Source organism: Cyprinodon tularosa, unplaced genomic scaffold (assembly GCF_016077235.1).
Source record: "Cyprinodon tularosa strain WSP-4 unplaced genomic scaffold, ASM1607723v1 ctg46, whole genome shotgun sequence".
Taxonomy (NCBI): domain Eukaryota; kingdom Metazoa; phylum Chordata; class Actinopteri; order Cyprinodontiformes; family Cyprinodontidae; genus Cyprinodon; species Cyprinodon tularosa.
In genome coordinates this window covers 889,059-905,657 of record NW_024039185.1, presented here as the reverse complement: position 1 = coordinate 905,657, position 16,599 = coordinate 889,059, and the positions used below count along the sequence as shown (strand labels likewise).

Sequence of the window (16,599 nt, the reverse complement as noted above, 5' to 3'; positions counted from 1 at the left end):
GAAAATCTAAGATTGAAGGAATGAGGCGTATAAAGGATTTTTCACCCTACTAGCTCGGGACTTCTCAAGGGGGGGTGTGTGTGACAACCTGCTTGTTGCACAGAGCTGGCTGCACCGTTATTCATAAACCCTCCTGCTTCTTCACAGCTCAAGACACACCTTCTTTACGCCCATTTAACACATGCACTTACCTGATTGGTCCGCTGTTCAATCTGACTCCTAGCTCCAGTTTGAAAATGTCAGTGTCTCAGCAGACAGCGTAACAGAAACAGCTGCTGCTACTACGTCTGCATATTCCGTTCTATCGACCAGTAACAAAGTCAGTCCGAGGCCGTTTAATCCCTCGTGCTTTCAGTATTTTGCCACTGTTCTGGATCCCAACGATCATTAAGGAAAAGGAGAAAACCAAACAAACAAAGAAACTTCATTCTGTGCTCCTGCCGTGCTGACGTGTCATCACAATTACCCGGAAGCCGGTGACATCACAGTTAAAGGTCCTCCGTAAGTGCTATACTTACTGATAATATAAATTAATAATTTTGCCCCATTACAAAAAATAAAATAAATTTTAAATATATTCATCTAGTGAAACCAACAACAGAAAACCTGTTCCAGCGCCTGCCTCTGAGCAAGATTATTTTCTCATCAGACCTGTAAGTCCATTCTATGTATGTTTGTTTGTGCTGTTTTTTTATGCAATTGTAGGACTTTTGTTGTGTATAGACACTTATGTTTTTTATTTTCTCTTGTTATTTCACAGCTCTTGCTGTGGGGCAATCTATATTGGAGCCCTAATCCGTTGGATTATAATGGACATTTATTTTTGGAGAAGAATTTTGTGATTATTTTATGATGGCTATATATTTATTTTTCTTTTTGAAATACAAGGACTGTTAAGCCTAATTTTTTGTTGTCTTTTTGTGAAAAGTTTTCATTCCTTATTTGTAAGGGTCTACACACGCAAAAGTGTATGGTCCTTGTGTGACTGGTTTAAAAATCTATATATATTGATCCTACTTGTCAGGAGGGATACCTGACTGGCACCGCTAAAAAGTGACAAATACCCTGTTAAAAAAAAAACTAAAACTAAAATAATTAACCTTGTAAAAACCGTCACAACCTGAAATGTCTATAAAAGACAAGCCTTTGGAGTTTTAGTGTTTAGAGAAAAGGATAGCAAACATAAAAGAAAACAGAAAAGGAAAGAAAGCTGTGTATTCGATCCAAAGAATGCATAAAAAAAAATCATAAGTACCCAAGATATGGCAAAAGGGGGTCAACATTTTGTGTGTTCTTTAAAAAAAAAAACAGTTTCCTTTACAAAATGCCACACAAAAACAGAGGACCAGTTATGATTCATTAAGATAATGTTGCATTAGGAATTAAGACTAAATCAAAGCTTTTAAGGTACATATTTAAACAGTTACATCTCATTTCAACATTGTTGAGTATTGGTATACTTAGCCCTAATCCTGGCTTTGACCCTTGACCCCATAATACGCTCAGCGAGCAGCACAAGCTGCTGCATTAATGAGCAACAACTAGATTAACAGCAGCGTTTGTGTAAAAAATATGCTTTAACTATTACTTTTTAAGATTGGAAAATAGTTTTAGTTTTTTAGTTGTTTTTTTTTACTTTAACCTAAATAATGTTATCGGCTAATGTGAAGAATATTGTAAATACTTGAGTGATTTTGCTCTTTTTTTTCTCACCACTCCAAATATTCTTGATGGTTTCTCAGTATGTAGCAACTGTTTTAGGACTATTGTGTTGATAAACATCTTTGGTCCTGAAATATAACTTTTTACCAACAGAGGGCAGTATCCCCCATCTTAAAAAAACAACACCTTATTGCCCTATTGCACTCATCCTATATTTACTTTACCTCCTTAACAATTGCAATGTTTCTTGTTAAACCTTTAACTTAAATTATATACATTTCATTGCACCTTTTGCAGCAATAACTAATTCAATCCTTTTAAGATTCATACCTATAATATACAGGTGTGTGTTCATATTTCTCCTTTTTATCCCAAGCAGTTGGTTCAGGAGACTTTTCAGACTCACTCAACAAGGAAGGGAATTTTACCAAAATGTCTTTATACTCCGCAAAACCAAGAGCTCCCTTTAACCAAGGTGTAAAATCTAATTATAAAAATTAAGAAATTGCACATCATAATCATCCCACCGTCAAGCCTGGCTGGCAGCCTGCAGATTCATCAAGATGGAGCTACATTTATAGACACATTTACACTCAACAATCATATAAACGCAACACTTTTGGTTTTGCTCCCATTTTTTATGAGATGAACTCAACAATCTAAAACTTTTTCCACATGCACAATATCACCATTTCCCTCATATATTGTAAATCTGTGAAAGTGAGCACTTTTCCTTTGCTGAGATAATCCATCCCACCTCACAGGTTTGCCATATAAAGATGCTCATTAGACACCATGATTAGTGCACAGGTGTGCCTTAGACTTCATATCATATATAATGGGAGTAAAACAAAAAGTGTTGCTTTTATAATTTTGTTGAGTATATATTTACGCATCAGAGCACTTTGCATTGCATCTTGTGATCCAAGGCTTGTGTGTGATTTTTCATTCATGAAACTCTCTACGCCTATTCCTAATTTAATCTGGAGGCGGCTGGGAGTTTGAAAGGTAGCTACTGAGTCTGCTGAACGTTTGCATCCTTCCCTTTGCCTTTCACTTTTTTAGGGACATGCAAATGTTGAGATGAGAGGAAATGTCATGACTGACTTCTAACACAGATTACCTGTTGTCGGGATACCAGGCTTGAGTTCACCGCTCTCATGAGAGCAACCTCTAAGAAATAAAATTAATATATGAAAATACAGATCAACAATATGATTGTGAAATAAGAAATTGGTGTCATTGAAATACTTTTCATCATGAACTTATAGAAGTAATTATTATTTATTAATTACAGAAATAATGAAGAACTTCTATCGACAAGATCAGCTATTTACAGTATTTTCGCTTCACATCTGAATCGCTCAACCAGTAACCAGAAAATCTACTCAAGATTATCAATACTCTTACATAAATATTACCTAAGTAAAAGTAAAAAGTACTGTAATAATATAATTAAAAGTTACTCAAGTAAATGTGCCTAGTTACCTCTCACCTCAGCTGTGACATATTGAATGTAGAATATAGATCTGAAGGTTTGAAGATGAGGAGTTAGAGCTCAGGACTGGCTGTTTAATAATAAATACAAAACATGTGTTTTAGAAATAAAACCTTTTTGTTAACTGTTTTTTATATTACTGCTGAAAGCTTGCGGAGAACAGGATTTACTGACTTATTTTCACTGAAGATATTTTTGGTGTTCCCTGAGGTCTTTGTCTCTCTTAGGAACATGAAGAAACATGATGAATGAAACATCTCCAGGTGTTTTGGCACAGTATAGTCCTTGTAAATCTATTTAAGGAGCCCCTCAGAAACACTGTGCTTCTCCTACAAGGAGACACATTGCTCCTCTGCAGGGTCAGAATGGCCTCCTGGTGACTGACAGGAACATTAGCTTCACGTGGGAGCAATACAAAGAGGGAGCATCACCCAAATAGAACAGCATTGGCAGATTCCATTTAATTAAATCCTGTGTTTATTAATTGACATCACATTACGGCAGCTCTGTTCTCCTCCTTTGAGTTTTTTGCTCTGCTAAAAGTCTTCCTTCCTCCTTCATGTTTTATTTCCCAGGAGAAGCTCTAAGTGGAGCGGTTTGGGATAAAACTGTGTCATTCTATGACCTGAATCCTATCCCTGCCCGTGTTCATTAGGTGGGTGATTCCCTATGATGCTCAATCACTGTTGCAATATTATCTGTTTAAATTTGAATTATGGATGGTGACTCCCCCTGAAGAACTGGACGGATGTGATGCTGCAGCCTGACAACTTGTGATTTTACTTTTCAAAATCAATCTTTTTTTGTTTCTGTTTTTTTTTTTTTTTTCTAATCCTACTCTGACCAGGCCTCAAACTCTGTTAGATTCACATACAGAAACATCCTCAGATATTTATTGATGTGTCTCCATCTGGCTCCAGAACCAGTCCGGTAAAAATTTCATGAAGTCCTTTTTTGTTATTGCTTTCAGTCCCAGAACTTGCATCTTTCCCACAGGGCATATTCCTTGGAGTTTGCTTTAGCATCTTGGCTGCTACTTTCAGCTCCAACCAAATGTAAAAATGTCCATATGATTTGGTCAAGTTAAATAAAATAATAATCAAATGCATAATGATATGTTGGAGTGTGGTTAGAGCAGTGCGCTTGTTCTATAATAAGGCTGAGGTACCCGGTTCCATCCCCACAACCTGCACTTTCGGTTCCTGAGCAACACCCTTACTGCCCCCATACTGCTCCCCAGGGGCCACACAATGGCAGCCCACTGCTCCCCAAGGGGACGAGTTAAATGTAGAGAGTGAATTTCACCACTGTGTGACAATAAAGGGATTTACATATATGTTCACATATTCAATAAAAGTGCTGCTATGCATAGGTGTTGACTTAAATGTGTAGTCATGAGGGTAAGTTATCTGTAGGGATTGTCTTACTCTTAAATTGTTTTTTTAACTTTTGTCAGATTGATTCTGTCTTTACTTGATTGTCTGGTAAAAAAAAAAAAAAAAAAAAGTCATCTTCAGTTCTGGGCCCTATAGCTATACCCTATCCTAGTTTTTCTTTCCTTTTGTCTCATTTTGTTACTTTTATCATTTCATAAATATTAAAAAACTATTTATCCAGTTCAGTAGTTATTTGTTTTGTTCTGATAATGGTTAAGTTTGGTATTCTAATGATCTGTGGAGTCAAAAAAAGTCATGAGAAATATCAGATTTCAAATATAATTTTTGTCAAAGTTTTGCACTTTTTGGTTCTGTTTAAGTTTTCTTTTTGAATATTCATTGGTATTCATTGGTTCATTGGTATTCATTGGTTTCCATTTTGTGTTTTCAAGTTGTATTTGAGTTTTTATTAAATTCTTGTTTACACTCTGTTGCCCTCTTGTGTCAGTTTCCTTCTCCAAGCTCCCTTCTAGGTTCTTCCATCCACACCTGCTCTCAATCTGCTGATTAGTCTATTCTTTGTTTAGTCTCCCTTTTATACTCCTTCTCTTCAGTTGCTTTTTGCTGGTTCCTCATTGTTTCTTGGCACCTCATGTGTGTTTTCCCTGATGTCTCCTAATTTAGTTTTTTTTTTATTAGTTATTTTTGGGTTTTGCCCCCTTTTGGATCACTAAGTCTAAAGGAAACCATCTCAGCTTCTGTCTCTGCATTTGGGTCTTCCAAAAACCTCCACACTACCTGACAATTTTAACTAATTATAAAGATATTATGTTACTCCTTGTTTTCACTTATCATGGTTCTGATCTTACAGAAATAATAGATTTTTCCCCCTTTAAAACCAAAAAACTTCAAACTAATGTTTCCTTCAGCTTTATTGGAACCAAGAAAACAAAAAAACAAAAAAAACAGGGACATAAAACCTGCCAAGGAAGTTTGTAAATTTTAAATGTATAATGGTCTAAACATGAAGTAAAATGAATAACACAACAGCTTGCTAACAGCTAGTATGTTCTTATGTTATTTGTGAAGCATTAAAAAAGTAAAGGTAGTAAATAATTAGATCAATATTTCCTGGTAAATATTTTTGTAGTTTTTGTCTATTGTACTTATGAAGAATAGTTAGGCCACAAAGTTAAACCTACATAAAAAGTTATGCCTTTATTCAAGACACAGAATTCTCTCATTAACGAGTGTTTTAAGATCAAATATGAGAAGAATTTGTTGTACTAAACTATTCATTTGTTAGTAAATGTATAATTTCATGTAGGGTTGAATATTTAATGACTTTACACTGTTACATTGTTGGTCAAATGTCATGTTTATTGACATTTCAGCTTGGAGAGATTCACATGGAGAGAAGTCGCAATAATTAATAGATATTTGATTGACATGAAGGAAATAAGTTATCTGGCACTCAAACCCCGGCAGAATGCTTTGATGCTGTGAATTTATATGCACTCGGATGACTAGTTTAGGAAAAGTAATACAGTAGTCTTCCACCGCAGGACCCACTCACTGGTGGAATAGAACGAAACATGAAGAGGACTGCTAAGAGCCTGAGAATGAGGGCAGAGGTGGGTGAAAGTTCAGCCAGAGTACAGGAGGAAAGTTTGACGAGGAGCTTTATGGCAGGGATCTTAAACAATCGTTTTCTTTGGAGGCGGTGTGGTCCTGACATGGCTGGAGAGTTGTACATGGAACATCAGCAGGTGATCCAGGTGAGGCTGATAAGAGTCCTAATTTCTGTCTAAGCTTTATTTGGTTCTTAGATAGCTTTAAGGAGCAGGCCTGAATTTAGGAAGGCAGCAATGATTACATGACCTTCATCCTCTCACAAGTTTGTACATTTTTAAATTACATGACCTAAAGTAAACTTCATTCTGGACTTTTTCTTTATGGTTTTCCTTTAACTGTTGCCTCTTCTTACTAATCTTCCACAACTTCCTGATTTGTAAAAGGTGGGTTTATTAGGCCCCGTCCACACGAAGTCAAACCCTGGCCTAAATTCACAAATTTTTCACCAAACCAGCCTCTCATCCATACGAAGCCGGCGTTTCGGGGGTCTGTAAACGATCTTTTTTTTATTAAGCCTTCAGAGTGGGAAGATTTTGAAACACCGTTTTCGCGGTTCCATCTTTAAGCTCTGACTGCATTTTTTTTCTTACACGCATGCGTCATAGCGTTGCCTCTAAACACGCATGCGCGACACAGTATCACAACAACAATGGCGCCGTACTGTGTTGAATGGTTGCTGCTCATGCTACTCACCCTGCTGTCGGGCTTACGACAGAATCTTCTTCTTCTGGAATATCTCCAGGAAGAACAGAGCAATATCGACGACATAGTTCAGCACCTGAATTTGACTGAACCACGAAAATGGACCCGCAGGGCAACCAGGCGACATTTCGTTGCCTGTTTTCGCCTATTTTTGCTTTGGCACCACAGCACCACTTACAGGCCTGGCATACATTTTGCAGCTTTTTTATGCATTCATGTGGTCGATCACATTTATTTTACGTCTCCGTCTTTAAGACAAACGTTCTGGAAAATATTAGCGTTTCGTGTTCGTTTTGACTTTGTGTGGATGGGGCCTCAGTGTCCTTTTAAAATATTCTTCCAACTGAGCTCTGGATATCTGCAGCTGTTGCAGCATTATCATTCAGTCAGTAGGCATCCATGTCTGGGTGGGTCTGCAGTTAAACAGAGCTTTGGGAGATTTTTAAACTTTAGAAAATGGGTTTTATAACTTAAACATATTTTAAACTTCTCCACAATGTTAGGATCCTAATTGTTCATATTGCAGCCAGAGGCCACTGGTACCAGAGGTTCTTTCTCTAAATTGGACACACTAATTGAACGTGGCTTAATTTATTTAGATGCAACAGAGTAAGGGGGCTGAATACATTCACATGCATCACATTTTTAAATGAACTATGAAATAATAATTAAAATCATGTAACACTTTCCTTCCACCTCATGATTCTGCAATACTTTGTGCTGATCTGTCACATTTAGTAGCACCAAAACACACTGCAGTCTGTGGTTGTGGAATGTAAAAAAAAGAAAGCCAGTGTGCATGCTTTTTAATTGCAAATTAAAGTGGTGCACATTTACGCCCCATACATAAACCCTGGTATTACATGGTAACGCCTAATTACACCATGCATAGCAGCTTACTACTACCCTCTGAGAAGGGAAAACAGCTACTCTTACAAAGACCTGCCTGAAGGACCCATAGATTGTTAAACTGGCTGAGAGGGAGTGCAGACTGGCAGTTTAATTAATGTGTGCTGTTTGTTATTCTGTTTCTCCTTTAACACAGTAGCAGGAGCAGTGTTCTCTGTCTATAGCCTGAGCATGCCCATCTGCAGCCATCAAAAAGGAAGTTTTAGTCGCTGTATAGAGACCCTCTTTAAAGCGGGGATGCTTCAGGCAGTGTTTCATTGCACGGTTAGCTTGCCATGCCAGTCATCTGTATGACGCCACTTGTTGGAGGTAAAAAAAAAAGAAAGAAATGGTGATGTCGTCATAATCTTTGGTTTTAGCTGGGAAGCTGTCATCCTAAATCCATTGCTTAGAGTTCTATTAGAATATTTTGTGTATTTTCATTCAGATTTGGCTGATTAGTGCTGTAGGTACCATCTTCTCTCACTAACGAATTACAGAGACTTGCTTGATCAGGTCGGGTTCTTCTTCTTTCCCTGGATTTGCAGAATTTAAGGAGCTGCTCCTTCACAATTTCAGTAACAAAATTCATTTTTTTCAGCTATTTTCCTTCAAAACTCAGTATCAGTAATCCTCATAAAGAGGAAGTTCTATTGTCTCTGTGGGGAACAGGACCAATATAGATGCTCCTGTTTAAAAAGGACAGCGTCAGATTTGCATAACACAAAGTGAAGAAGACAATGTTTGGGAGCTCTGCTAGGTTCAACGTGGCCTCAGCCTAATCCATCAGAATACTGCCCCAGCTGCAGGTTCTGATGGGAATGACTTGGATATAAAGTTCTAAAATGTAAATGTGTTTTTAAAAATTTAAACTTTTTTTTCAAAAATACATTTGTTTCATAAAATATAATTTTGTTTCTTCAAATGTTATTTGTTTTTTATTTGTTAATGTGTTTTTGAATTGTAAATGTGTTTTGCACTTCTCAGCCACCGTACAAAACAGATCAGGTTCTGGTTCAGGTTTTCAGGGAGTCAAAGATTCAGACAGGGAGGTTGGCTCAGGCTTGCTAACCATAACTGGCAAACACTCTGGCGCTGGAGTGAAGCTCTCCACCTCCTTAAAGGTACACTATGCAACCGGTGTTGATTTTCCAGCGAGGCTCCCCCCAGAGGGCGAAAGTAAAAGTGCACTGTCGTAAATATGCACAGCTGTTCTCCTGGTTTCTCCGTCAAGTCAGGCGCGGTTGTTTTGAGCTTAGCAGACAGGCAAACGCAACGAATGCACACACTGGACGCAGCTGGCGCGACAGAAGCAGCGAGTTTACATGCAAAGTCAATGGTTGATGCGCGTCAAGGCGCAGCAAAAGGTCCCGCGGCGCGTTTTGAGCAGCAGGCGCAGTGCGTCTGAGCAGCTGAAGCAGCGCGTCGGGCGCGTGTAATCATCTGACGCAGGGAGAGAGACACAGCGCTGATGATCACTCCTCTTAAACAGTTTATTGACGCCTAAATTAACTTAAAATGCAGAAATCTGCCGGCAGAATATGTTGGCTTTTATTATCCTGCTGCCTGCAGTTTGGATTATTTAGATGAAAAACACCTACCAGCTGCCCCGGTGAACTGCGAGGAGGTGACCCGGCCAGAGGCTGCTGATGAAGGGATTCCGACAGTCGGCGCACCGCTGGTATGTGGGGGTCTGAGCGGCTCCGACAGAAATAATATTGAAGGCAGGATGATAATCTGAATGAACTGACTGCACTGATTACGTTTTCAGGTGTATTTTCTCACTTAAAAACATATTAAAACTACTTTATTCCCACTGATCACAGCAAATATAGCTGCAAGGCAGAGAAAGGATAGTGAAGCTCCGCCCAACGCGCGTCAGACACACTTTTGCACCACGCAGCCAGAGCAGCAAAGCTGCTTCAGCCACGCGTCAGAACTAACTGGTACAAGCAGCAAAAATGAAGCAGCAGACGCGATTTTGCTGCGTCCGATGTGAACGTAGCATAACTGCACAAAGATTGCCACTGTGCTAGCAACGAGCATGCTTTTAACTGGGGGGTGTAGCAGTTCTCGCCGTAAAGCAAGACTGACTCTCGTGAGACTTCTGAGCCTGTGGGTGCGGGTCGGTGCTCCTGCAATTGCAAGTGCGGTATTTCCCCCACAGACCACCAGGGCGGCCGAGAATACCTTTGTTCAACCTGAAATGACTCATTTAATCATCCAAAACGTTATGGAACACATTAATTAACTGAAAAATGTTGCATAGTGTGCCTTTAAGTAGGGACCTCTTGATGAACAGATGGAAAACAGGTGTTGCAGGTGAGCACAAGCCCTCAGGAAGGGATCCTTGGCGCCCTCTGGTGGGCAAGCCTCCGGATCCCAGCAATATCTGCTAGTATTGAATTTAGCAAATCTTAGCATATTAAAGGAATAGTACACCCAAAACATGAAGGCTAATCATGTTTTGGGTGTACTATTCCTTTAAGGTCGTGAAAGTGCAGGCTTGTAAATAGCAGTGAAGTCATTATAAGAATATACTTGTCCTTGCTGACTGATAAGTTGATGAGGACGTATTAATCCATTATCAAACCAGTTTTTTTATTTTAGGGTTTTATTGCTATATTTCATGTATTTAGTGTTCTAGATTTAGCAGCTGGTTGGTGAGAGGCATTGATGCAAACCATTCTCCAGCAGAGTAGGGCTTGTTTATGTTCAAGTGTGATTTAGGTTAAATGTATACATCCTCATATATAGATATTGAGTTGCTAGCCTTCACTCACACATAAACTTTTATGGCATTCCATTTTTGACACTAAGGTTTTATTGTGGTGTTGGCTCAGCTCTTCTAAGCAGGCTGACTACAAGGTAGAGGAATGTGTTTTAATAAGTGTATTTATAAGGTCAGTAAAAGATGCTGGATTTCTGCTCTAAAGCAATGGTCAGCATGGATTAAGAACGGATCCCTACATCAATGCAATTATGAAACTTGCTAAAGAAATATTCACTGTTACTGACAAGAGAAGGTATTTGGTAAGTATTTGTATGGACTTTAAAAATACTTTTGACACTATAGATCAAAGTATGGTGTAAGAGAGGTAGCACATTAATGTATTTAAAAAATAGGAGCCAGTATGTACAGATTAATAACCTTAAATCAAAATTACATGAAAGTAAAAGTGTTGACTACCCAAGCGGTCAGTGGGCCTAAAATATTTATCTTGTATATAAGTAAATTGTTTGTGTCCAAACTGCTTAAATGTTAGTTGCGGATGATAATACTGTATTTTATCAATGGAAGACATAACTCAGGTGTTGTATGTAGATTAAAAAAAATTATGAGATTAAACAAAACCTAACAAACTTCATGATATTCACTATTCAGTAAAATAAAAAATTATAACAGTTAAAATTGATGATACTGGCATTAACAGTCGTAGGTCACATATGATTTAGACAAAAATGAAAAATTACAAGGAAGCTGTAACGTTATAAAAAGGATTCACTAAATTACATTTTATATTGTATATTTTAAAAATCAATATGATTGCTCCATATCTGATGTTATCTGTAGGGGAAGTCCATGTATAACATATATTAAATCAGTTTTCATTTAGCAAAAAACATCAATAAGAAGTGGTAAATAAAATAGACAGACAACAAATCCACAATATCCTTAGACAGTTGTTGAAGTGTAATGAATCACTATACTATAGTAGTTTACACACAATGTTTAAACAAGATTTAAAAAAAAATATTACCAACAAACATTCAGAAAAGTATGAAAAGGATAAATCAATTATAATTTAAAAGCAACATAGGCCTTTAAAAAAAAGAAAACAATTTCAAACAAAAGTGATGGAGTGCTGCGTTTCTGCAAAATGATTCCATTTATGGAAAAACCTGAACAAAGAACCCAAAGAATCATAATCAATATTTGCATTTAAAAGGAGCTGCTGTGCTAAATGAATAAGTCATTTATGCCTGATTGTAGGGGAGAGTAAATTATTATGTCCAATTGTAAATAGCATGTTTTGTTTTGAGAATATGCTGAAAATAAACCAAACGTAAAATGTGAACAACAGTTGTTTAAGGACAGATGTAATATTTCTTTATCTTTGTATTGTTATGAATATGTTTGATGCTTATTGTGTTTTGTTAAAAAACTAATACAAAAATATGTTTCGTATTAAAGCCTCAAACTCAATACTATTTCTGACACTTTGAATTGAAAAAGCTTCCTGGATGGGAAGCGAAATGTCTTCAAACTTGGAAACAAAGTCCAGTGGATTGTTTTTAAAACTTTTTTGGGAATGACTATGACCTGGATGACTGAGAATCTTCACCAGCATGTTGAAGCTTATTGTATTTCTAGGGTCTTAACAAAAACATTGAAGTAGTTCAACTGAAGTAATTCAGTCTCTTAACAAGATTAGTTTTCTTTTTGTTCCTTTTCATTTAGGAGTTTAGAATTTTTGTTTTTTAGTTTAATTATTTTGTTGGAGCTAATCAATAAAATGAGCCTAATAAATAGATAAAAACAGAATAAACAAGAAAAGCACTCAGAGTGCAGAACTCCACTTAGCAGCAAATTGTCCATGCATCCATTTTCTTTCATGCTTATCTCAAGTGGGGTCATGAGGGGTGCTGGTGCCTATCTCCAGCTGTCTACAGGCAAGACGCAGGGTCCACCCTGGACAGGTCGCCAGTCCATCGCAGGTCAACACAGAGACAAACAGGACAAACAACCATTCACGAATACACTCACACCTAAGGAGAATTTAGAGAAGCCAATTTAGAGAAGCCAATTAACCTAACAGTCATGTTTTTGGACTGTGGGAGGAAACCGGAGTACCCAGAGAGAACTCACGCACGTTCAGATAGAACATGCAAACTCCATGCAGAAAGACCTTGGGCCGGAAATCGAACCCAGATCCTTCTTGCTGCAAGGCAGCAGTGCTACCCACTGCCTACTGGGCAGCAAACTGTTACTTACAGTTATAGCTAAAACTCACACATGTTCTGGATTATTACCAAATTTAAATAAATTGTTCCTTGGGGTAAAAAAAAATTACAATAAAATCTGTTAAGAAGATTTCAAATGATCCTGCTAACAACCAAACAACGTCCCTTTTCTAGTGTTTTAGTCCTCAGTAAAATACCTCCATACTTTTTGAGTCCGCTGCTTATGCTGTCATTACTCACTGCTGCCACCCTCTGGTTTTGGGGGGAACCTCTTGTTATAAGCAAATATCCCTATCTCATAATGTCAGAGAATCTTGAAAAAAAAAAATCCTGATTATGATCTGGTTCATCAACAGTATTTAATGCTATGTTCCTTGGCATAAGATCGACCTCTGATAAGTCCTTAAATTCTCTCCATAACTTTTCAAGTTATCTTGTACACAGACAGACAGACAAACACGCAAAGTCTCCTAAAACACAACATCCTTGGCGGAGATGATAAATGGCAGTTAGGACTTTGGGCAGCCTTTAATTAATTGGCCCCATAAAACTAACCTGAATTGAATTGTTTTGAATCCAATCAAATCGAATTGCGTCGAGGGGCGCTGAGTCAGACCAGATTGGATTTAATTGAATAGAATTGGACTGCATTGAATTAAAATGAATGGGATTGAACTGAATTAAATAAATTTGGACTGAACTGAATTTACTGAAATTTAAAGTTATAGTGGGGAAATTTCGTGAATTTTTGATAAGACCCGCCCTCTCCACTTTAAAAAAATGCACATAATCTGTAAAACTCCCTGCATAATTATAATAAAGCAATTTATATGCATAAAACAATGGGAACACTATGGCAATAGCCCTACTACTCCACTTGTGAAAGTAAAATCTTTTAGGCTCTTTTTGGCATCAAGACAATTATTCTTATTGACACATTACCAGAAAGGACACTGTTAAAAAAAAATAAAAAATACACATGCACAACCCTGTACCCGCTCCCGAGAGGGAACACCTATTAAACTCGTGCTAGAGCCTGCCAGAGCCCATTTCTCCTTGTGCACACTCTCTTTAAAAGGTGCTTTCTGCATCACTCATACAAGCTTACTTTCCAAAAGAAGATTTGCAATTTTTCCATTTAGTCAGACTCACAAACCGGTAAGTGAAAATGGGGACGAGAACGTAGGACGACCTTACGTAAACATATCGCTAGAATGATTGACAATTATTTTGATGATCCACCTGGAAAAAGAACATCCCCCACTATAGCTTTAATTGAACTCGACTACATTAAATTGAACTGGACTGAACTAAACTGAACCGAACAGGACTAGATGCGAAGGAATTAATTTAATTTAATTTAACTAAATTGAATAGAACTAGAGTGTTTAATTGAACGGGACAAAATTAAATTGAATTGAAATAAAATTTAAGTAATCAAATCAACTTGTATCAAAATGAACCGAACCGAACAAAACTGAATCAAAATGAATCATATTAAATTGATAGTCCACTGGTTTGACAGACAGAGGCATGAGTCCTCAATCCAAAGAATACTTTACACCACTCCATCCAACATTTGGAAGCAGCTGCTCATCAACGAACGCCCGTTCCATACAGCTCTCTGATCTAAAGCTTAATGTTGCCTGAATTCAAACATAGATATTAGAACTACCTAAAAACGATTATCTATACAATTATCCAAAGCATTCACAAAATTGATCTAGGAATGGAAAAAGCAGACTTTAATAACAAGCTTCTAGAAAACTCAGTTAAACATCCTCTGACCCAGGGAAAAACAGTTATTGATTGCAGTGGTTTTCACCTTTTCATTAAAGAGCTTATTTTATTGGAAACAATCAGATTTGTAGGCAAGTATTTTTACTTTTGTCCGGTTCATTGCTGATAAATCTCTGGGCAGACAAGAAACATCAGAGCCTCCATGAGCTGAAGTCGTTACTGCTTCCCAACCCTGCCAACATCCCCATCTACAGACAGCTACGCTTAACACTCACTACTTTTATGAGCTGAGATTTATCTCCCCATCCTCACTCTTATTGCCATTGTCCCTCAGAAAGGAGGTCACTGTGGATGTTTTTCAGCAGGGAAACTCTTTTAACTAAAATACAGAATAGTCTCCTACCCACATGAACAACTTCTCTTCCATCATTTGTCTGTTAAGATCATTTTGCTATACTCCCTCTATGTAGTCTCATTATTTTTTAGTTTATTTTGAGCCTTTTTCATCATTACTTGCTACATTAAGGATTCAGGTCAGGTCTTATTGCTGTTGTGGGTAAAATTTTTAGCTCAACTATGGACCAGGGAGCAATTCAATGTGTCGAATTTAATCTAATATGCTTGGTGGAGCAATTTAGAGTAAATTTGTTCAGTATGAAATTTCCTACAGGATACAAATGGTTTGTTTTTTCTCATTAGAACAGAGCTGGTATTGGTATACCAGTTCATAGATATCAAACGATGAACATTTTAAAATAATAATTTTGAGTTATTGTGGGAAAAATATGTCCATCTTGGTCCTATGTGAAAGAAGTAAAATCATGCTGCAGAAGTCTTCAATACCAGTCCTCAAGGACTGGTGTCCTTTTAGATGTGTCTCTGCTTCAACACACCTGATAATCAGGTCATTAGCAGGACTCTGGAGAACTTGACTGCATGCTGAGGAGGTAATTCAGCCTTTTGATTCACGTATGGAAGCAGCAGCTGTGGTTCCATTAAAAATGTGTGCAAAATGTCATTGATATTCTGCTAATGTTGAAAAAAAACACAGTTTCAACATAACAATGTTGCCACTAAATAAGAGAGACAGTTAAAAGGACAGTTGCGGTGTAACTTTATTTTTGTAATTACAATTTGCACCACTTGATGGTCAATGGAAATGCAGCTGGAGGCGCATCTAAAAGGTGCAGGCATTGAAGATCCCCGCAGGAACTGCAATTAAAACCCCATTTTTTTTGGCAATAGATTTAATTTTCTTTAGCCACACGCAAACTTGATTGCAGCCAGATCTGTAGAATCAATATATCCCTTTAATATACCCTAACTGACATCATGAAGTAGACCAAAAGATCCCAAAAGCAACACATATTTTAAAGAAATACATAAATAGATGGGGACTGCTACAATAAAATGGAGGAAATATGGACAATATGGAACCTACTACTACAGTCATAAGTTCAAGAGAAAACTGAATCAACAGAAAAAGAAAAACATCTAAAGCTCTGTAGGCCTAACTTGCCTGAGTTAAAGTTGAGGTCAATAATTCCAGAATAACAATTAACATAAAACATGCTGTTGATTAATGGGAGAAAAAATAGCCTTTTTTGGAAGGTGTGTGAGCAACTACATCTATATTAAGCTAAAACAGCATTTGATCAAATGAACAATAAACCTACATCCATGGTGGTGGCAATATGATGCTCTGGGACTGCTTTGCTTTCTGTAACACCAGGACCAATTGCTTTGACTGAGCCATGAGTTCTGCTCTGTTGCAGAAAATCCTGCAGAAGGTTCAACCATCAGTTTAGGGGCAGCAGTGGATCCTGCAGGATAATTACCTAAACGACACCAGCAGGTCCATCACTGTATGGCTCAAAGTAACAAAAGGCAAAATAAAGACTTTGGATAAATGGTGGTGAAAGTCCAGATTGAAATCTGATTGACATCCTGTGGCCCAACTATCTATTGGTGCACACACCTAGCATGTGTGTGTGTGTGTGTGTGTGTGTGTGTGTGTGTGTGTGGTGATGTAGGGTGGGTGGGGTAATTCTGTCTGTAGTAAAAGTAAAGCCGCAGTGGATTCATCCCTGAGACGCCCCTCGTAGTGAGGAGACGAGCCGCAGCCCCTTGCCA

At 37.7% G+C, this 16,599-nt stretch overlaps 1 long non-coding RNA gene across 1 annotated transcript; it reads left to right on the top strand.

Annotated features, from left to right (window-relative positions):
* The first annotated feature begins 384 nt into the window (after nucleotides 1-384).
* Nucleotides 385-834, top strand: LOC119793731. Its single transcript, XR_005282130.1, has 3 exons — nucleotides 385-501; nucleotides 587-653; nucleotides 761-834. It is a non-coding gene; the product is annotated as an uncharacterized LOC119793731 (long non-coding RNA).
* Nucleotides 835-16,599: the final 15,765 nt, after the last annotated feature.